The sequence below is a fragment of the Larus michahellis genome, chromosome 2 (genome assembly GCF_964199755.1).
Source record: "Larus michahellis chromosome 2, bLarMic1.1, whole genome shotgun sequence".
Taxonomy (NCBI): Eukaryota; Metazoa; Chordata; class Aves; order Charadriiformes; family Laridae; genus Larus; species Larus michahellis.
The window spans coordinates 141,177,709-141,202,194 of record NC_133897.1 but is presented as its reverse complement, the minus strand read 5'-3'; positions in this window follow the sequence as shown (position 1 = coordinate 141,202,194).

The window sequence follows — 24,486 nt, the reverse complement described above, 5'->3', positions numbered from 1 at the left end:
AGCAGGAAACACAAGGGATATCATGGGATCATTTCAAAAGCCAATTTATGGTACGAGAAAGTGTAATAATTTACATTATTAATGTGGGCAGCTTCAGATTTCTAAGGACAAACTGCCCTGCATAAAATCATGATACTATGATCAGTAATCTATCACTATGATCAATAAGCTACCACACACTGATAGCTTAAAATAAATGTGCTTGTATATAATATTAAAAAACCCACAAGTTTTCTGTTCTTTTTTGTGCAATATACCCCATGAAATGCAATATTTTGCACCCATAAATTATAATTGTAAATCAATACAACATTACTTTACATTCATGAAGTAAAATATAAAGCAGAAAGCAGCATTAGTAAACAGTGGACTTCACCTGGGCATTGTAGATTTCTGCTATGATGAAGTCAGCATCATTTTTTCTGTCTACTATTAAAAAAGAATATCTTTGCTTTCTTGGACAGGCATCTTCTTTCAATTTTTTTACTGATAGAAAGCCTCATAGAAAAGCATAAAAATGGGAAGTTAATATACCTTAACTTCACGTGCTTTAGTCCCCCGATCACCCATCCTCACAGCACCACAAAACTATCATGCATTACAGAGCATGAAATGCAAGATTAATCATGCTTTCCTTTTGCTTTTCTACCTTTATTCTTTCTTTTAAAAAATAATACTGAGGGAGAATTTTGTCTACATGTATTCCTATTGAAATAAGGTATTTTTTTGTGAAGACTAATATACTGGATCATATATCAATAACATGGCATCAGGGTGCCATCCTTTCTCATCCGGCCACAGGCATTTACATCCTGTTAATCTACCTAATAGACATGCATCTAGCCTCAATCTTTCAGATTTTGAGCACTGGGCATAGCTGTTTAACTCTGGTGTGAATTCTGGCAAAGAAAAAAAAAAAAAGACCCTTAAAAAGTAAAAATGAAAGTTTGTCACAAATGTATCCAAGATTCACTTTTCTGACAAACTGTATATGACAGACTGCTTCTAAAGAGCTATCAGTCAGAAATGCAAAGTACGAATGACTTTGGCAGAATTCAGTTTTCAGAGCCCAAGTTCAAAGACTTTCATGGCAAATGTTTTGAATTGCAAATTAATAAAATCTACAAGAAAAATATAAGAACCTGGAAAACTAATTCTGAGTGAAATTTTCTATTGACTTGTCCTCTTTGCTTTTCAGAAAAAGATTAATCTATGCTCTTGTGTGCAAAACCACTTTGGGAATTCAACCTCAACTGCACCCCTGTAGAATCTCTTTAGTGATTCTAGAAGACAATAAATGCATAGGAGGCAGCAAACATAGCTTCATCTCATTTCCCAGAAAGGGGGAACTCCAGCATGACGATAGAAAAAGAAAGCTGTTTAAAATAGAAATGATAGAAGAGACACTAACACCACTGGAAATAATAGCAAAACCACGAGAAATCTTGATCATATTTTGACTTCCAAACTAGCAAACTGTTTTTGTGGTATTTTTCTTTCTCTGAAATGTGAAAATGCAAAACTTGAAAAAAGAGCCTTATCCAAGCCAGAATGATGATAAGATCTGAATGGACTGAAGAATGGAAGACCCTGAGAAAGACAATCACATATTTGTTCAGCGTACACTTGTCTAGTGAGATGAATCCTCCCTGACAAAACAATCTAATGCAGAAGAAACTGGTATTTGGCTTGCAATTTCTACAGGCTTTCAGTCTCCTTCCCAGTGCATTTAAGAACAGGTAGTGGTGGCTCAAGGTGCCCTGTCCACCTCTTCTAGAAGGCACTAATCCTGCTGATTACTTTAAAAAAAAGATAGTGTTTTAGATAATATAACCTTTTTTTTAAATCTTCAGTGCTCCTAAGAACTAGAAATGAGATTAATTTTCTAGGAAATATCTCCTCTCCCATTCTATTTTGGTTTTTTTAGCAATCAGATTTACATCCCCCATACAATCATGCCTAAACAGCTATGTTGACAGCCTCAGTGGTAGCTACAATTCAAAGCTCATGCCATATGTGACTCCATGGACTGTGTATACTAACTGATGGAATATTCTATTCAAGTACCTTCTGCTCTTTCAGACATTACCTAACATCTTTGACTGAAATCAGGCAATTATCACTTGTCTGACAAGTCACGGGAATTGAGACTCTTTCAAGTAATTACAAGACAACAAAAATATTGTACCAACTTGTTCCCACCCCCCCCCCATGCAAATTTAATAAGATAATTTACTAAATGTTTAAAAAAATATCTGAAACTGCATGGGAAAGGACAAGGAAGATGCCTTCCCTTTAGTTTTCAGCCCCTCTATGAGATTCAGCTGTTGTATGCCCTTGTAGCCTGGTGTTACACACAAAAGACTAGTCCTATTCCCACATCTCTCAAGGTTGTTCTCTCTTAGCTGAAGTATTCTTTTCTGTAAAATAGAAAGTTTACTGCTCTCAGAAGCATAAATAGCAAGTGCTATATTTTCTTTATGCTAGGGATGGATCTTTTCAATAAGTCAATCTGAAAAATGTTTCTTATATTTATTACTCAACATTAACACAAATGTGTGTGTATTCCTAAGGTTAACATCAGCTATAACCAAGAGCATGAAGCTGGAGAAACCTGTTCCTTTACTGATTCTCCACACAGTCTCCACACAATCTAACTGCCCTAAAACCAAGCCTCTCAGTACTACATGAATCTCATTCATGATACAATTAATATTTTTTTATAACTGATTTCCTCTAGCAATACAATGATGATTTTCCTCCCACAGAAAATCCTAAACAATGGAAAATTTTGTACTGGAAATGAAACCTTCCTGTGTTTGGTAGGATGCTATGTTTAATTCATGAAAAAACAAGGAGATATGCTAGACAATAAAGCTTTGTACTGAGATGTGGTAACTACCTATAGCCTGAACACATGGAAGTCTTTGAAGTATACCAGGGTCTTTGAATTGTAAAACAAACAAAAAAAAATCTGAATCTCTTTACTTTTTTCAGGCAAATTCCCAGAGAGAAAGTCTGCTGTCCTGCAAACTCACAAATGTAAACTCATAGTATATAAAACCCTGATTATCATATTTCTCATAAAATCTTTTGAGAATTTGCACATTTTAAAGCTAGAAGTCCTGCTAAAGACCTACCTGTTCAGTACGCACCAGAATAGTGACAGATACTTTCAGACAAAAGAGGATCTTGAAAAGATCAGGATGCCTCCCTACAGTCCTGAGTCAGGCTCCCCAGCCCTAGGCAAGGGGGTGACTTCAGCCCCACTTCTTCCCTGATAGGTAAACTCTTGGCTTTGTTGGCTGCTTAAATCCTTTTTTGAGACTCTTAACTTTTCCCTCACATAGAATAGAGCACTTAGGTAATGGGAGACGGTTGAAAATAAAGACAGTGACACCTAATGCCACTAACCACACTTGATGCTTGCTCTTTTGCTTTTCTGATGAGTACAGATTTAGGCAAAATAATGCGCAAACTACATACTTCTCTTCCTAAGATTCTTCCCCGCTCTAGGGCATTTCTCTCCAGCTAGATCCTCTGGGATGTTGTCCACAATTATAATTTCTCTTCTGAAGCATGGTAGTCTTTTGCTTGTCTGTCTTTATGAGCTTCCTTTGACTTTGGCTAGTCCTACAGTCAGAAACAAGTCATTATGTTCTTCCTCTTCCAGTCTCTTTTTGTTGTCATCTTCCTGGGAGTCTCTGCTATTCTTCAGTCCCCATAGTAACACAGAGTTCCAGTATGAAACCACTAGAGAAATTCTCCTGCTCTAAATTCTAGCCCCATGAAAGGAAGGAACTGTAACCTTCTCTTCACGTATGTGCATCATAGAGAAGACACCTCAATGACGCTTTCTTCCAAAGACAGACTTCCAAGAGGCAAGCTCTGGTCCTTGTCTGAAGCATAAGACATATAATTGTAGGATGCATTTGTTTCTGTCTGTATAGACAGCTTTTTCAGTCACGGGAATGGGATTATCTGTGTTGTGCAATTGTTAGCACAGTCCCTGGTATAGTACTGACACAGGGCAACTGTTTTTCACTAAAAAAATCCTGGGAGCTGTTTAAGAGTTTGCTAATACAGATGTTTCACAGACATATCAGCCAAAAAATTCATAAATTGTACATATTCTTTAATTGTTCACTGTGGGGTTTATTTATTTTACATTTCTTCCACAGTCATAGCACGGCTTTTCCAGGAAGAAAGTTGGACTATCACTTTGGGTTTTTCAGGAAAATAAGGGCTAAAAACCAGAGAAAATTGCGCAACAGAGATCAGATGCCTCAGAATTTGTTTCTGTGTCACTGCTTCTATACAATCATAGGCACAGATTGGTGTGTGGGGGAGAAAATGAGAACTAATGTCCTTGAACATCATTCATGTGCTATATCAGGACTCAGATTTTGTTTTTATTACTTTAAACAAAAACAAATTGTTATAATCTTCGATCCCTGAATTGTTTCCACTGGGAGTGTCCATATTCCTCTGCAGTCCTTGCTGTAAACTATGAATCCAAGACCTAGCCATACACATCTAAATATAAAGTTAAGGTCTCATTCTATATGTGAATGTATCTTCCATCTGCTCAGGTTTAGTCTATCTGAGATTTTGACAGTTTTACAGAATTAAAACCATATCATGTTATTGCTATATAGCGTCTTCTATTATATAATGAATTTCTGGACATTTTAAGAAAGTATTATTTGTTCTTATGCAGAAGTATATTCAGACAGTGTATTTATTTTTCTCATGTCCAATATTACAGCAGCTTCAGTAGATTAGAGTAGCTTCAGTACTTTGGGGAAAACATTATTTCATTTTGAATTTTCGGTTGGTATAGTTAACTATACCCAAGGTCATGACACCTAAGCACTGTCAAATCAGTGACACAGCTATCAAACTGTTCCCTGCACAACTGATCTGTAGAATAATGCAAATAAAATCTGGAAATTTTATTGTAAAAGTTACTTTACTAAATTATTTTTAAATTGTGGGTTATAGGTTAAAGTTAACAAGCTCCTTTCTTTACTTTTCTCAAGCATAATATAGAGCAGTCCACTGTCATATGTATATTTACACATTTTGCTGTTATATAAACACCTCCAGGAACACTGGATATTGATGGATATTGTTGAGAACATAGATGAGTGAATGGCTTGTTATGAATAATTTATCTAAATCCTTTTCTTATGGCATATCTGTGAGCAGATTGCAGTTCTTTCAAATTTATTCAGTATTCAGAATTAAAATAGCTTCTTAAAAAAGTTGTTAGTTCTATGGACTGAATATGAATTGTTTTTATGGAGTATTCATGTGTTGGATGCCACATGGTATTGTTCTTATTTCCTGATTGGATAAACATCCAAGCAGCTCTACTGCAAATCCTCACACACGCAAACGTAAATTTAGATTTCAGGTTGTTTTCATAGATGTGACCTTGTGTTCTCTGTTTGCAAACATTTAGGCCAGAAAATAATTTTCACTGGCTTAATAAAAAGAAACACAAAGTAAAAAATGTGACTGACAGGAATGCACAAAAAAAGCCAATCACACAGTCACAGAAAATATTTTGTATTAACTTCCTTGATCTGATTTATAACCATTTAATTGCTATTATTTTCTTTCTTTTTCCTTTTCCATAATTTATGAAATAAGGTCGGCGAACTGTCATTTCTTATTTTGAGTCTTCTGTCTCCTCTGTTTATTGAAAGATCTAAAGCTGGTTTTTTCTGTGCTAAATAATTACATGTCCTTTTCGTGACATTTAGAAATCAATAAAGCATAATGTTTAAAAGAAAAGTCAAAGCATGAATATTTCATGGATAGATTAATCTATAATCTGATTGTTCTGAATATGACTATTATACAGGCACGTGTAGCTAACTGAAAGAGAATCTGTACAATCTTCCTTATGCATCCATTTCTTAGTGTGCTTCTCAAGAACAAAAATATGTACGGCCTGTGCCTTGTTCATATTCTGAAAAGAATTTACTTACTACCTACATAAAACTGCTGAGGTTCCTGGTCACCTCATTGTTCAGATTAGGGACCCGTAAGAATACATTACAACCCTTGTACAGCCCAACTTTCTCTAACCAAATGAGACTGCTGCCTGGTTTTGACATATCCATATGGCCAGTAGATCTCCAAGTTATGTGAACTCGTATTCTGAAACACTAACGTACAGCTAGGAAATTTTTATATCAATACGCATGTAACAACATTATTATAATTATTAATAGTATTACCAGTAATAATAACAATAATAATAATTTTACATTAACATCTATATAATCAATAGATTTCATTTTTTAATTAATCACAAAAATATACGCTGGGAGCAGTCATTGCCTCTGACAAGAGGTTAGGTGGAGGTTGAAGGAGACTATAAAGCTATGAAGGTATTCTTGTAATATCACTGGGAATTGTGCTATTGGGGTATTAGGGCTCCTCAGCCACATTCTCTTCCTTTGCCCTTGCAAATTTGCAAAAGGAAAGAGGTTTGACAATAGATAGGAAAGAAAAGAAAGGCAGAAAGACATGTAAAAGATCACAAAATAATTAGTCAGAGGTGTTAGCAGAACATGAGTCTTCCCGTTTTAGTCCTGTGTGTTACCTACCGGCCCATAATACTCTTGTAAATCTTTCCACATAAATCTCTGAGGCAGCAGGAGGAATCCTCAGGACAACTATCCAGAAGGAATCCTATTTTTGTTTGACAGTTTTTGACAGAAAGCCAATCCCACTTCAGCCTCTCTTATGAATAAATACATAGATATAATCCTTTAAATTTAAATAACATTTTCCATCTAAGGGTCTCCAAATGCTTGTCAAACACTAGATGCTTACATTGCGCAATAGTCTTAGTGACCCTTCAAGAAGCATCACTTCACTGAAGAAATTTCTCATTGCTCTTTCAGATTCTACTAAACTCAAAGTTGGGTGATCCAATTCAAAGGTTCCTAGACCTTTTTACAAGAACTACCCAGACAATCTGCCATCCACTAGCACATGAAGTATTCTGTACTTTCAAATGGGTGAGGTTCTGAGAAAAAAACATTTTAATGCGATGTTAAAGTTTTACAGGAAAAGCAGAAGCTTGAAAACAGGTTACAGTAGCCATTTGTCTGGTATATTTTTATCACTTTGTACCAGTCTTTCCTGTTGAGGTAGTATGAGAGATGCAATGTGGTGTCTGTGTTTACCCAAACTGTCTGAATTTCTGACTCCCTGTCTGTTTCCTTGGTCTACATGTTACTGTCTGATAGTCAATGATAGACCAGGCTTAGTCACCTCTGAGTATAATTCATAAACACTTTTGGGTTTTGGAACAGGTGAAAGCAGTATTTTGGTAATGTAGCTATGGAAAATCCCGGACGTTTGTCAAAATAACTATGGTTTTCCTTCTAATTGGTGAATTCCTCAAGAAAGTTTTGTCACGTAAAATATCACCTACAGAAAAATATTGGACAAAATATATGCACAGGCTTTCCAGTTTTCTCCTGTGATGTATATTTTATACATTGCCTGCATCGGAGGAAGCACAAAGGGATATTCATTTATTATTTTTATTTTGTTTACAGCCTTGTATTTTTCAGTTCAATCAACACCTAGTTTGTGTTTTCAAAAGAAAAATATTCCTTCACATGGATAAGTAAGACTTTCTGTATGTCCTTTTAAAGTAATGGAAGTTATTAAATTGATGATCTTGTAAGTGTTCAAATGCCAGGAGGGCAATAAATTAACAGTGTTTAAAACCAGTAGAGATTTTGTTTCACTTATTGTGATATTTACCTTAGGATCTCTTTTCATTAGGCTTCAGTAGTCTGCATGTGTTGCTTATCTATTTGAAAAGTATTTCTGCATTTGAAATACATTTCAAACACTTCTAGAAAAATCTTAATTTTCCAACCAGCTTTTACAATAATAATGAATCCTAAAGCTGATATCAGACACCACTGAAAAAATGGGGTAGTAATACATGGAATGAAATAGGTAATAAGAACTTCATGGTTTATATTTAGTTGTTCAACTAAATTAATCCAAGAATGGGAGATCTCCACCAAGCTTCCTTTCCAATTGCCTAGTTGCATTTCACACTTCTCTGAGCCAAGGCTGCTAGAATATGCTGAGGCTGGATTTTTAGAAATTAGAAATAAAACGTGTTTCATTAAGTAAAGATAGTACAGAACCAGGAATTCAAAATTAAAATGATCAGTTAACTGCAGATGGGACATGATCCAGCATAAATGCACATTTTTTTTCTTTGATTTCTCCATGTTTACCACAGGAATGTCATAAGTATGGCCAGAGCTCCTACCCTTAAATAATCCTTTTAGCTGTATGAATTTCTTTCCAGGTTCAAGCCTGATAAATTCAGCATCTTAGTTATTCCCCAGAGGAGTAGTTAGAAGTATAAGTACAGTTTTCTTATCATCTTAATCCGGTTTCCCTCCTAACTCACATATGGGTTCCTGCAGGGATTTATAGCTTCCCAATTCACTTTTTCGAGCTTCTCCATAGGCAATAGTACAGTGCACAAGTCTGTCTGTCTACTTCTATGGCATATATTAATAAGACACTAGAGGACTTCCCCCTCCAATCTGGGATCTTGAATGCGTGCCCTAAAGAACAAGCACTCTTTTCATGGTACAGTTTAATAGTCTACAGATAATGGACTTTTATTATTAGCCTTTTGCACTATATGTGCTTAATGATAACTCCCCACATGAAAACTCCAGAAAGGAGGAAATTAGAAAAGCAAAATTTCTTGGCCCTAGCTCTCTACTCTTTCAGGCATATAAATGATCACTTTGACTTCCAGCAATAAAAAGATAATGTCTTCTATGAGACAGGAAAATGAGATCCTCTGGGTCTGGATTTGTTTTCAGTAAAATGGACAAATACCATGCACAACCCCATGGCTTTATACGTCATGAGCTGCTCCAAGGACAGGGAAGTTTCATGCCAGGTCTGATGCCATAGAGATTTTTGGCCCCCTACATATTCTTTCATACAGGCAGCCCATGTTCTCCATCCCTTTTTCCCATTTGGTAAAGTTTTAGCCTTTCTTTTCTTAATTTTAACAGCAGCTGATCATGTAAAAATAAAGAAAGAAAATCTATGAACTGTCTGACTTGAAAAATGTCCCCCAATAGATGTTACTTAAGGGAGGAATTAAGAAGAACAACATCAAAACTTAATGTAGAAAATTCCTGCTGAGCTAAGAATTTTGTGAGTACTTACGTACTCTCAGCTATGTTGAGGATGGGCCAAAGACTATCTCAGGGTACCACCACCACTGTTTAATCCTTTCTACATGGTTAAGTGAATGGCTTCTCTCCTAGTTTTGAAACTCTTCCCAATGTAATTATTTTAACAAAAACGACGATTCAGCCTTTGGAATTTCTTCAGCAAATCCTTTTCTGATATTATTTATTATTGCACTTACTGCAGCATATAATTTCAGTGACAAGTGTATCTTGATAATGTAATTAGATACTACTAAGCAATTGTGTTTATGTGACTGCTTTTTCAAGATCTCTTGCAAGTAAAATGCATGTCTCAGAAGACTCTTTTAGTAATAAGATGATGCTATTCCTTCACATATTTCTACTTCCGCTTGCAATTAATTTCCTCAAATTTCAGTGACTGAGCTACAATTTTTCTTACCAGATGTGTGCCTTGGTCTAAATTCAATAAAATTCACACCAAATAGTTCGACTCTACCCAAAACTGAAATGTGGGAAAAAGAAATGTTTCCCTGTGTTTAGAAATCACCTGGTGTCTATTTCTCAACGTATCAGAAGGAAACCAAACATTGGAACACAAACCAATGTTTTACTGGAGATGTGAAGCACATCCCTATGCCTCCCTGGCGAAAATAAACCCATGGGACTATAAACCCTTCTAAAACTCATGAGTCACACATTAGCAGACAATTATTTTGAGATTGACTCAAATGCTATACATGGGTTACGTACACTTCTGTCTGAGGCTGGGTAATTACTTTTACCTAAGCCTCTATATAATGGGATCATTCTGAGGCCCATCTCCACGGACATAAGTTTTCTACTGCCTTAGGCTGAAGAGAGAACTGAACCTAGGACTAACCTAAGAATTGACGTGTTTCCACCTTGGGGTCATGACCCAAACACTCAGAATACCCGTCAGTGATGCTGGACTTAGGAGATGTGGCAAAGGCAGTAGCAACTCAGTGGCAAAGCTTGAACCTGCATTTGGGAGTCTCTGTCATTCACCATGGTAAGCATAAAATCAGCCTTTCATGCTCCCTAAGCCATTGATGTCTTTCTTGTGAAGTTGACTTCTTATCTTTATTCTTTCTTTCATCTACATAGCTAAATAAATCTGAAAGGACTTTGTTATTGAAGGTCAAATAAAGCAGCAATATGGGTTCTTGGCTTGTGTTGGAAAGACACTGCTTCACACAGAGTCCAAAATATGGGAGTTTTGGGAGCTAGTAATTTTGGGTTCAAAGCAGAAGAGGTCCATTAAGATGTGGCAAAGGAAAATGTAATGCTTAAAAATGCATCTTATAAGTGACTAAAATAAGAGTTAAACACCTATCTGAATGAGACCAAGAAGATGAAAGGTACATAATGTGTACAAAAATATTTCCTACCTCTTTCTGGCTTAGGCTTCCCAGGAAGATTTTGTAGTATCACACCATCAAAAAGACACGTCATCCTCAGGCCGGCATATGGCTTTGTTGATACACAAAAGAAGCTCAACCATGAAATCCAGAAAAAAGGGACAAGAATTAGCCTGGTCAAATGAAAAATGTATTTGAAAAGTCATACATTGGCAAAGCTAATGGGAGCTTGTGAACATGAATGTTAATGCCTAAATAGCAACTATATACTTAACATTTGCAGAGCTATTCTCCAAAAAAAAAAATCACAAATCAAAAATTACATAAAATGGGTGAAAAAAGGAGTAAAAGTTAAAACCATTAGGTAACAAATAGGTGAATATTCCTAGTCAAGATTATTCCAAAGAATATCCAAAAATACACCCAAAGATTGCATCTGGTATTACACAGTTTGAAAAATGTTTTTCTGCCAGAAGACTAGGTAAGAAAACGTGTTCCTAGGAAAAGAGGGATTATTAGACTTACTTTACAATCAAATGGTTTCTAAAAGACAATGTCAGAAGATTATATTAGCTGTCCATTACAGCGGTTTGGTTACTGTGTAACCCCATACTGTTATGGGGTTTAATGAGAACATGGTAATTTACTGAGAAGCTGCAAACTGAATCAGAGAATACATGCAACAATGATAGCATTAATTAATAACATAGAATGAATTTGGTACTCTTTAAAAAGAAGATACTGCTCCAGAATAGATTCAACAGTTGTTGCACATGCCTGCTATTAGAAATATGCCTTATATTTTTATTACTATAAATCCACACATAACCAATTTTGGAAAGCTTTATATCAAAAGCCAAGCAAAAGTGGCAACAAAAGTGTATCTGAATTACTCCAATGTAAGTGGATCTGAGAACACGTTATTACTTTACCTGCCTAAATCATATGCTTTACTATTTTCAGCTATCTACTTCTTGTCATCCCTTAAACATGGAAAGTGTTTCGTGTCATATTCCAACTTTTCTGAGTTCAGTGCTAAAATGCTTATAAGCACTGACAAATCTTTTCTGGGTCCAATCAGATGCTTGAAATAACAAAACATTGAACAGGAGATTAATCGCAAAATATATTCTCTGCTTTATCCTTTGACATAACTGCCTCATGTTTAACAACTGACATTGGTGATTATGTGTGCTGGTAATTCAGATCTTAATGGAGCTCCCTGCCAAGCCACCCACAGCAGGAGCTGGCACAAGGCCTACACTGTGGATGGATCAGAAATGGCATGTTTATGGAATCAAGTAATTTTTGTGGTGGGAATGACAGCTGCTCAGTGTTAGCTGAAGGTGTCAAGAAGAAAGGACTTCTTTGCTCTCTCTGAGCCTCTTGTGGCAAAACTTAGACCTGGCATAAATGTGTACCATACCACCACAGCCAATTAAACTGTGCCTGTTTATGCTTTGGCTATAATTTGGCCTTTACTTTCAATCTCATTAATAGAGTAACGCAGTTGAGAGCCAGTCATTCCTAACCAGATATATATTTTGCTACTGTCTTGCTAATGTAGACTTTGAATTTCTGCCAAAATGCCTATACCAAATTTAATTGAATAAATATTGGAATGAATTTGAGTTTGAATCATAAATTAATTTCTGAGAGAGCATCTTCCAGTACCAGCTTTCCTTTGCAGGGGATCTTTTCTCACAGGTGACAGGGGGCCGCTCATTCTTGAATCCTTCCTGACAGGCAGAAGCCATCTTCCTGGTCGGCTTCTATTTCTTTTCTCGATTCATGAAAAGCTGTTGTCTCTACTGGCATATTTATTGCTGCTCTTGCAGATATATGAACTATACCAAGCATAAACTGACCACAGATGGTATAAAGCTCACTTTAATCAATCTCTTGCTGTGTTCCTGGAATCAGAACTGGCCTGGCCCCAACTTCATAAGCTTGTTATGTCAATGCCCAGACTGTACAAAGCATCAGTTTCATGGGGCACTAATCTGTTTATTTTTGTCCAATGAGCTATAGACTGTTTTCACAATGCAGATTTCACATGAGAAAATGTCTTTTTTGCTGTTCACTGGTACTTTGCTATTTCAAGGGCCACTAATCTGTCCAGCCTGAGTGATTCCAGGGTGTTTATATTCCTCATTTCCTAGCAGGTAAGCAGATGATATGGAAAGCTTAGATCTTTAAAAACCTCTTTTAAGTTCATTTAGTGGAAATACTTTGCTTAGAGATAAATATCAAAGCAGCAGGGATTGGCCTGATAACAAACTGGATAAGACTAGCCTGGAGAGATATAAGCTGTCTCCCTTTGGCATCTAGAGAAGGACACGCAGGGGCAGCGCCTGCCATTGTCTGGCACTCAGCAGCAGGTGAGCAAGAGCCCTGACTGTTTGTCAGAGGGAGAACTGTGGGTATGAGCCAGAAGAGCAGCTCCCTTAGAGGTCCCTTCTGACCTGCTCATAGAGGCACGGCTGGTAACGAAAAGACGCAACTGAAATTCCACCAGCGTTTTGCAACGCTGGGCCGTTGCTCACTTTTCAGTTTCCAGCCCCCCGACCATTTTCCATCTCTTGACAATGGCAACAAGCGCAAGTTAATAAGTGGGTTTAAAATGTGACAAACAAAGTTTTTGTTGGGCAAGAGACAGAAAACTTCTGCGCATTTCATTTTAATACTGCGATAGATTTGAACCCAGGCCTTAGAAGTAGTTACAGTGAGATCATTATTTCCAAGATGAAAATGAGGATTTAGCACTAGGGTCTGCGATGTGTGAGATGGAAAATACTTTTTCAGTGCATTGATTTAATTTTTTTGAGCAGTTGGTTGATGTTTCCCCAATGTCTGGAAATTAAAGTAAATCATGGAGAAAATAGGGTAGTGAGTAGAGGTAAAAACAGACAATCAAATGCAAGCCTTAATCAAATGCATCACATTCTTCTGGAAGTTATCCTGTGCCTGTCCAACTTACTACATAGATAATATCCATTTCTGTATCCATGTCCTTGGATAGATAGAAATTTCTATGTACGTAATATGATGCACAAAAAGAGAAAATAGACTATAAAAAGGCATTCAAACATACAAGAATGTAAAAGCAGGTTAAAAAAATCAATAGAAATGCTACCATGTTTAATTTCTAAAAAAACCCCTCAATATACATTAACAGATTGCATGGTGCGGTATATTCAATTCTTAAAATTGCTATAGAATCTGAGAATTTTGTATGTATTTTACTAGGTTCTTATTCAGGTCAAATCCTCATTAGTTTCAATAAGATTCTGTTTTTGAAGGTCCAATCATATTGGAACAACAGAATTTTTAGACCTGCAAAAAAGATGTCTAAATATAAAAAACCCATAGCAATATAAAAAAGTCATTTGCACACAGGTCCTACCAAACATGACAATGACCCAAAAAGATGGAAAATACAGCTCTGTTGTAATAACATCCTCTTCATCACGACGTTCACAAAGTCACTTCAATGCAGTTTTCTTGAATGGAATTTCTTTGGCATAATCCTGCAAGATGCTGAGTGCTCATAACACTATTAAAATGCCACTCTTGAAATAATGGCTTTAATAGTTTCTTTCTTAATTTCCCCATCTGTATAGGATTCAACAACTTTTGTAAGGTACGTAAGTCATCCTTGGATGAAAAGTAGTTTGAAATGCAGTCATTCATATTACACAGTAGATCCTAAAATGTTCTTTCTGTGTCTTTATAAGGTGTAGCGTGGCTGAGGAGGGGCAATGCCACCTAATTCTTCTGTTCCCAATATTAGGAGTAGTTCTGAACTTCATATGAAAGCAGCCTTTAAACAGCTGTGCATTATCTCTGCAATGTTTTCTAAAGGTCTCTTGACTGTACTTAAAATGTTGCCTTAGAGCATCCTTAACTACTTATTCTTTTCCCAGAGTAATGCAAAAATAATCCATTATGGGCAAAACACAGTCCTGTGTATGCTGCATGAAAGCCACAAAATGGCTTAATCTGATATGCATAGAAAATGTGATTGTGATACAACATAAGGTAAATTTCCACAAGACAATAGGGCTATTATTAATAGCAATAAATGCATCTCAACATCAAAGAGATCCCATCATCTATAGAATATTCAAAACCTTGTGAATTTTATGATTAATTATATCAAAGAGTTATAACATCACAGAAATGCTAGTTAGACAGACTTTTGCAGGTCATCTAATCCAACCTGATACTTTAACATAGGAGATCACCAGTGTTTAATTAGGTCAGTAATGGTTTTGGCTAGCTGAGCCTTGACAAACTCCAGAGATGGAAATTCCATCATCTGTTCCAGCACTACATTACTCCTTACAGAATTTTTTACCTAATCTCCAACCTCAGTATACCAAGCCTCAGTCTGTGGCAGGCCAGTCAGCCTGCTTCGTCCCTGGGGACATAATGGGAGGAGTTCTTTTGGTACACATTCCTGGAGACGCAAGGGAGAAGAAGGTAAGTGGAAACAGTCAGCATGGATTTACCAACAATAAATCGTGTCTGACTAACTTGATTGTCTTCTATGATAAAATAACAGGGTCTGTGAATGAAATGACAGCAGTGAATATAATTTACCTTGACCTTAGCAAGGCTTTTGATACTGTCTTCTACAATATTCTTGAATCCAAATTAGGACATTACAGTCTAGATGGGTAAAAAGACAGTTCAACGGCAGTGGGTTCAGAAGGTAGTGGTTAATGGGTTGTGCTCTACCTGGAGGCTGTCAAAAAGTGCAGAACTGCAGGGGTCTGCTCTGGGTCCTGTTCTGTTTAGTGCCATTATCTTGAAGAGGTGACTGAGTACCATGTCCTCAGGTCTGCAGATCACACTAAAATGGAAAGAACAGCAGAAACAGCTGAAAGTAGGACTGCCATGCAAGGTGTCTTGGACAGGCTGAAGGAATGGGCCAACAAGAACTCTGTGGCATTCCATAAGGACAAATGTCACATCCTGCATCTTGGAAAGAAGAACGCCTGGAAACAATACAGGCAGGGAGAGCCTGGCTGGGGAACAGCTCTGCTGAAAGGGACCTGGCGGTCTTCATAGACACTAGGCTAAGCATGAGCCAGCAGGGTGTCCTGGCAGCAAAGAGGGCCAGCTGCACACTGGGTGAAAAGAACAGCAGTTTAGTAAACAGATCAGGGGAAGTTCCACTCTACTCTGTGCTCATGAGACCACATCTGGAATACTGCATCTGGTTTTGTTCCCCCCAGTATAAAAAGTAATCTGAACAAGTGAATCAGATTCAGAAGAGAGTCAACATGATGGCTGGGGTTGGAGCACTTGCCGTATCAGGGAAGACTGAGGAAGCTGGCCTTGATCAGCCTGAAGAATGGAAGGCTTAGGAAAAACCTAATAGTAACTTACCAGTACCAATATGGAGGTCATCAAGAAGATGGTGTCAGGCTCTTCACAGTGGCTAGATGAGATACAACAAGAATAAGTTGAAGCAAGAGAAGCTCAGACTGGATATAAGGATAAACTTTTATACCATGGGGGCACTCAAACAATGGAACAAGTTGGCCAGGGAGATTGTACAGTTTCCATCCTTGAAGGTTTTTAGACCAGATTGCTTGAAGCAGCGAGCAAACTGTTCTGACCTCACAGTTGACTATGCTTTGAGTAGGTTGGACTAGAGACCTCTTGAGTTCCCTTCCATCCTGAATTATCCTGTTGCTGCTTGTTGAAACATTTGCTGAGAAAAGTTTGGCTCCATCATGTTTGTAACCACCCTTCCAGTATTTCACTATCTCTTAGTCTTCTCTCTGACAGTCCAAAGAAGCTCTCTCAACCTCTGTTGTGGTTGTGTGCCACAACCTCTCTAGGCTGTGTGCCTTGAGCATCTTGGTAGATACCCTTCACGGTGTTTAAGAGTACCGGTTTCCTTTAGAAACAGAGATACCATTAAAGATAGTAATCCATATTTTTTTTCCACTGAACTTGTGTAAAATCTGTGTAATTGCCTTTCACATGTTCACCCTTCACACAGACGTTCCAGCCCTTCGTACCCACAGTAATGCTCAAGAATAAATTTGCATATATAAGTAATCAGTCAAAACCCAGTGAGATTACTCAAGCGCTTTGGATGTAGAGATGTGCAAATTTTTCCTAGAACCAAGCTGAAAAATGAAACCATTTGCAATGCATTATGAACACAAAGTGTCCAGAGAACCCAAAAGAGGGACATATGAAAATGAAGACTCAAATAAGAAGCTGGAATTCTATCTCTGCTCAAATTGGTGACAACATTTCACTGACTTCATTGAAGCCAAGATTTCATCCACTTTTCCCAAATTAATCATTCTCAGACATCACCCCTAAACTGTAAGTCTATATTTTGTGAATAATAAATTGCTCTTGATCTGGTGCACTTCTGGTTTTGCTGTCTGATAAGCATTATTACACATCAGTGTACTAATCTTTCATGTTTTTCTGCTCACAGAAGAAAAAACACACTCTGCCTTGGCTGGAAAATAGTATACAGAACACGGTCATCACTTCACCCAGTAAGACATTTCTACGCTAGTGAATCACAAGAGCCCTCAGTGCATCTGTATTTCCCAGGTTATTCCTTTCCTCTGGAGTAGTGCTTTATTTCAGGCATTGACATTAACACTTAGCAAGAAACATATCAGGACTTATTGATGTCAGATGTGACACACGGATGTGATGTGTATTACAAAGTAATTTCGCTTTTAAGAGAGCACAGAAATCATTTTTTGTTGCATGTAGAAAAAGTTGCAACTTCAAAAAGACTCTTTTCATTTCCAAGGAATAGGCAGAGTAATATCTTAGTGCTGTCACAAAAATGAGTTTGTGCTCTAACTTTAGTGACCCAATAACTTGCAACACCAATATCATTCATCACACTGTCAGAAAGAAAGAACCAAGAAGGAGGGAAATAAAACATCATATTATATTGTAGAGCCAATATTTGCAGTTGCCAAGGGAGCAGGGTACCCAGCTGATTGGTGTCTAAATATCAGATCATTAAAATAGTTCAGTTAATAACTGTCATTTTAAAAAAAATATTTTTTAGTCTGATTTTTCTGGATAGTGTTGTTTTGGTTTCTCCCCACCTCTTTTAATAAGGAAAGACTTCACTTTGGGCTCTGGGTGAATTCTGAGAATATTACTTCTCATTTTTGATTAATATCTTAAAATTATTATCTCTTTACACTAAACTTTGCTGAGATGTAATTTCTGAGCTGATTTAATATAATGGATCATGTTTCCTTTGTTCCTAAGCCATTTAGAGAAATGCGGCAGATTTTAATCTGCTCTTCACTAAAAGAAATTGATGGAGTGTCATATGGGATGTTCATTAAGCCAGAGAAAATGGGAACAAGTAGAGGAACTGTATGATACGTAAAGAAACTGACCAATCAAATACGAAAAAGAACTGAAATGAGATTTGTCTTCATAGAAGAAAGTTACTGGTGAAGTCCCTAAAAGGTTAGTCTTGGGTCTGATGTTATTTAAATACTTCATTAGAGACTTGGCACAAAAGTGTCAATGTGATAATGAAATTTATTGATGATATAGAATTGAAAAGCACTTTAAATACAGAATATCACGTGAGGATGACTGAATGGTTCTGAGGATTGGAATACAACATAAATGGGACGAAATAAAAAATTCAAAATGCAAGACCAGGCATTGCAGGCTAGACCCCAAAGCATTCTTAGGGTATAGCCTGCTCTGTTTACCTTCAATTTTAGCTGTATGAAAGCACACAAACTTCTAAAGGTAAAGCGTACATCTATCTGGTCAATGGAGAGAGGTAGGTGCCTTTGAAGTCCTCATGAAAGAGATCATATCTGCCTAATTTAGGTGCTTAACCTTGGACAAATACATCCTTGCGTTGGAGATAAATCTTACTACTTCATTAGATACCTAAAATGAAGGTATTAGCTAGTCACCTAAGTTAAATGAACTGGATTCATCCCTAGGACCATATGGGTTTGAAATGTGAGACCTACCAGACCGGAATCTAAAACACAAAATTAAGAGCCTTGATCTCTCATGATATACAGAATGTATTAGGCAGTTCAGAAATGACATTGTTGAGTGAGGAGTCTTCTTAAACTACCCCATAGCAAATGCAGAAGTTAGGAAGGGAACCATGTCAAAATCTCATTCCTTTACATAGTTTAAGCAAGAATCCTCACTGGATTTCCTTTTCGAATTAAAGACTGAAGGAAGAGGAGGTATCACATAGCACTATAAGGGTTTAGGGGTAAAGCACTTTGTCCAGTTAATTAGAGATGGGCCAGGATGGACTCAGGTATAATGTAAGTCCTGAATATTTTTAAAGGGACTGAAAACCCCGAGGTAGGTTGTTTTACGCGCATGGATTGACTATACAAACTCTTCTGTATCAGGAAACAAACTTTCTTACATCAGGCTCATTCCTCTATTCACAGGCATAGGCAGAGGTTTATCAGGTCTGGACGTGACAGATAAGACTGCACACTGTACTTGTAATTTCCTTATTTTTAAGTTGCAATTGAGATCCAGTCTCACCAACTTTTTATCTTTTTCCTGTCCTTGTGTATATTAAAAGAAAAATGACTGGATTTCTGCAGCGGCAATAACTACTCAATATAACCTAGCCTAGCTTGTATGTCTTCTGACACAAGCAGCATATTTATTGCTATCTCTAATGTTTTTCAAATGCTGTCAAGCGAGTCTTTTCCTGTGTAAAACTCAACACAATTAAAGGGAAAAAAATTGAGGAATGTAGTATTTCAGTTAGTAATATTTTGTTTACTCACCTTCGATGATTATTTAAGTTTCACGTGCTTTGATTGGTTTTTATACATTTCCTGTGGGTTTAAAAGATTTATTGATGGTTTTTAGTGTTGGAAAACTAGCAAGGGTTTTGGTAGTGCCTTAATTGTTGTTAGACTGGAGACACCTTTTATAAGGACCACAGTAAGGACTGCCCAACATAATCAAGAGTAATAAAATCAGGGGTTTGATTGCTTGTTTATTTACACAAATGAGGAAATGCTCGTGATTTTATGAGTCAAAACTCCATAAAAAATAACACATGGTACAAATGTTTCCTAGATGCTTGCAGCTAGCAGGGTTTTGTATGCTCTGAGATTCCAGGAAACACTCGTGGTTTTCTGCGTGGTACTGCACTGCATAGCATGCTTTTTCCCAGGTATGTGGAGCTCTTGGATAACAAAACTGCACCTTTTCAGAACCTGGGCAAGTAATTTGGGATGGTACTACAGACATCATCTCTTTTTGAGCTAACCTACACAGAAAGGTGCATTTAGTTGCTGTAAAACACTTACGTGTGCCTAAATCTCTCACTAGGTCTAGTCCTCTGTCTGTGCCGCAGAGAAGTTCATTACTTATTTTTGTGGCTCAGTCTGTGCTTAGTCCAACTTTGAATAGAAAAAGACAACCCAGTGGGAATCAATTAACTTAGAATTATTTAATAATTACTTAGTTTCCAAACTACTTATAAGCCCCACTATCATCAGTGAAAGCCTTACAGATTGGAAGAAAACAGAAAATTTCTACATGAGCTGCTCTCAAACCATAGCCTTAAAATAGGACGTAAGGAAAGCAAAGACAACAAAGCACAAATGGGGCCAAACTCTTCATTGCTGCCATCCTGTAAACAAGAGCCATCTTTTGTGAGAGGTCTACATGACGTATTAGCCACATTGAGACAGTTTTGAATAAAATTAGGATGTCACTATCATTCTGCCGGTTTTACATTGAAGCTTTTTCAGTATTAGATACATCTTGAGGCTTTAAATATCCATTAAAATGATCTGTTTCCTCACACAGCAAAGTAGGAAAAGTATAAAACACCTGCTGCCAGCTTGAATTAATGACTAATCCAATAATATTCATGCAACGCCAGGGCAATTAAAATTATTTTTAACATTTCAAAATTTGCATTTAAAAAAACTAACCACATTTTCCTACCTTCTTTCCAACCCTCTATTTCCCTTGCAGATAAGCTATATTCCAACCCTCACTCCTTTTTTTTCCCTGGGCAATGATTATATATTACCTTTTAAGGCTCTAAATCAGCACTGTAATGATACAGTGAAATGGCTGGCTCATTCCAATAAAAATATGGTGGTAGAATCAGACTGTAAAGTTGTTAGCTCTTCCCTCCTCACTTCACATTATATCTATATCTATAAACATATGAGCACATCTAAGAATGTGCAATTTTAAAACCTGCAAAATCAAAGTTTAATCTACATATATTTAAAATAAAACTCCAGCTAACATAAAATATAAAACTGTTTTCCGGAGAGACAAGAGAGATAGTTTTCGTATGCCAGGTCAGAGGATACTTCTCTGTTCTCATCTACTTCAAATTTACTACTACTACTTCAAATTTACTACTACTACTTCAAATCTACTAGCCAAAAGTTGTAATAGGAGAAAGAAGAATGGAACTGATGGGTGTCACAAAAATGCTCTCACATCACAGCATGCACTCAGCACCAACAGATGTTTAATTTTTCCTTTAGGATGGAAGTATGTTCATCCCTATTGTGATGAGATGTTACAAGTATGTTGTTAGGTAAGAGCTCTTTTCAGAGTACTTAAGGTGAGAATTATCATTATAATTACATCTTCCATATATCAAAGGAGTAGAAATTCATCACATGCCCTTTAACTCATTTATTAGTTAGAGCATGACTTTTAGGACAACATTCAGTTTTCAGTTCAGTGTATTAAAAAATCTACCACAGTTCTTGTTAAACTGTCTCAGTGGTTAATTGCCTTCACTAACTGTCTTATTTTGAATTATAATATAAGCATCAATTTATGGGTTTAGATTATCTTCCTACCTTAAAGTTAGTTATTCTATATAAAATCTGCAAATTATATTAAAACCCTGATCATCTGTTTTGAACTATTAAATAAATTATTATTCATAATGGCAACTAGGATTAAAATTTAATCTCTGATATTTTTCCATAAATAGCATAAAACTGAGTAGTTCCTTACATGGATTGATCTTCTGTATGAATATCCAGAAACATACAGAAAGCTTTGAAAATATGTGCATAATTTTTTAATAAAATAACCAAAAGAGATAGAATTTATGTTCAAGAACATTTAAAAAAAAACAAACCAAACCAAAAAAAAACCCTCCATGACATTTAATGCCTACATATGCCAAAAACGGTGATCTCTTTTACTATAGATACTTCACAGGCAGGGAAGGTATATTTGGTCTGAAGCCAAAGTATCATGATTCTCTAGAGCTGTATTTTAAAATGCTGTAATGTTGTTTAATATTTCACGTCCAGTGTATCATATACTTCACAGCAAAATATATATTCGGTCTATTCCTACAGTACTTGGCACCACTCCTTTCATCCATCCTGCATGTCTACACTGGATCAATTATGCTTTTCATTTAAGTGAGAGTATTCCATTCAGTAAGGCTACCTGAAAAATACGGCTAAACTGCGAAATGGGCACTGCCACGTTGTCAGCTCTCTTTTACTCTCACTGAGAGGAGGTTAGAGAAGGTGTTGCCCTTAACGCACTCTCACTGTTTCCCATTACATTTTCACCTGACAGTGCTAATTTCCATCCATAACACTGAAGTTCTTCTGTCGGTGTCAGTGTGGTAGAGATAAAATTAAGAACCTGCTTTCAGTTCTCCCCATACAAATTAAATATAAACTGAAATCTATAAGTAGTTTCAATTAGTAAGTTCTTTCCTGATACTGCAAAGACAAATTTTGTAACATTTCACATTGATATAATTCTGTAAGGGACTTAATGGCTAACCAGATCTAAACTAGATTAAAGTTAGAATCCACACCACAGATAATCTATTTAGGACAAAGTGTTCTATCAATATATTAAAGAATATTCTATATAAATCCTTCAGAATTTATTTTATAGGATAAATGAGACATTTCTCACCTAAAAATCAAATCAGAGGAAAAATTGAGATTGTGGTAATGGTAACTTATGCTATATTTAATAAAACAGTTTTTCATCCCTTTGTGTTTGCACTGACTGCTTAAAGAATCTGCACCAAATTAACGTCTAGTTAAACAACTCACATTTGGGAACATCTGATATTATTTAAGCTACATATTTTGTTTATTTTCATAAAGTCTACATATTATAATATCTAAGACATTAAAAGAAAAAGTCATAGATGGGATGTAGTGGAAAAAGGAAAGATCTTGCCATCCGTTTGAAACAGGTTTGATGTACAGTTGGCTAAATCCAGATTTTCTGTTTCAGGATAAAGATTGATGATAATTTTTGAACCAGAATGGGAACAAAATATTTTCAGAATTCCTATCAAACATAAATGCTAAAAATACTTCGGTCATTGAAAGTCTGATTTTGGAAGTATTTGTGGTGCCTAAGAGGACTTGACATCTCTTGTAACCCTACATAGATGTATTAGTTAAATTCATTTCTTATATTCTAGGTCACTCTAGGTCACATTCCTCCTGTGCTTTATATGCTGTCTGTCTGCCAACTAAGCAGTTGTCCACAGTTTTCTCTCCACCATTCTCTCAGTCTGCATTCACTTTATGTACACTGTTTTCCATGGGAACATGGGCTGTTGCCTTTTGCCATTGTTTGTGTAGTGATTTGATGGTGGGACCCAAGCACGCTCAGGTGTACATCCTCACCTTGGGTCACTGTCTTTGCTATAGAGGGCTGTCCACTTCGCTTGGCATTCTCCTAACTGACAGGGTCAGTCTGTCATTTCTCTAGTGAGGTCCAGATGACTTCAGGGGATAAAAATGTTTTTCTAGCTCATCAGACCTTGCTTTGTTACCTGGGAAGATGTTTTGCTGGATCCAACACTAGCAGGTAAGGATCTTTTCTGTTTGTTTGCCCTTGCCATCAGTTTCTTGGATGTCTTTCCAGGGGATTATGCATGCCTACTGCTATCCATTATGTTTTCAGATTCCCAGATGCCACTGAACCACTTGAATTCTCCTGCAATGTGTTGCTCGTTTCCTGAATCAATGTCAGATAGGTCAGAACTTGTAAAATCTATCTTTAGTTCCCTCATCACATTTTTTTTGCCCTCCAGATAGACTGTCTCTCAGAAATTTGGAAATTAACCTTCTGTTATCCATAGATTTCCTAAATCCTGATCCGATGTTTTCTAGATTTGGTTAAGAATTTGGTGAGGCTACATGTCTTCTGTATTGTTTGCACTCTTCTCAGTGTTCAAACATATGCCAAATAAGCTTTCCCAGACACTAGTCTACTTATGTGCAGAGCGAAACATACTTTTTTATTAGGTCTGCTCCTAAATCTGCAAGGGCTACCTGCATAGTCCCCTCAGCAATTTGGCATATTTGTTCCTTAAGATCTGTCCATCCATTCAATATCCTTCTTAGTACTTTCATGAAATAAGGGTATGGTAGCAAACGTATGGAATAAACATATTGCTTTGCAAAAGCTGTCCCCAGAAATCTTCTTGTTTCGGCCACCTTGCCAACAGTTCTCAGAGGCAAAATATTTTCAATTAGAGGAATTTTACTTAAGTTTCATTGGCAGTTAACACAAACTTTTGATTACTGATACGGGTGCTGAGAAAAAAAAAAGGAAAACATACACAATTAAACACTAACACTTTCCTCCCCTCTCCCCAGGCTCAACTGCTCACTGCTGCCAGTTAACATGATTCCAGTCTTCAAGGCGTTCCCACACTGCATTAGCCACCATCCAGGAGTCTGTATGTACATATACTGGGGCCAGCGATGCTCCTGAACATGTTCCAAGGCTATTTTCAAGGCCATTACTTCTGCAAACTGACTAGAGCCTCCAGTCCCTTTGCAGGTGGCAGCTTCTCC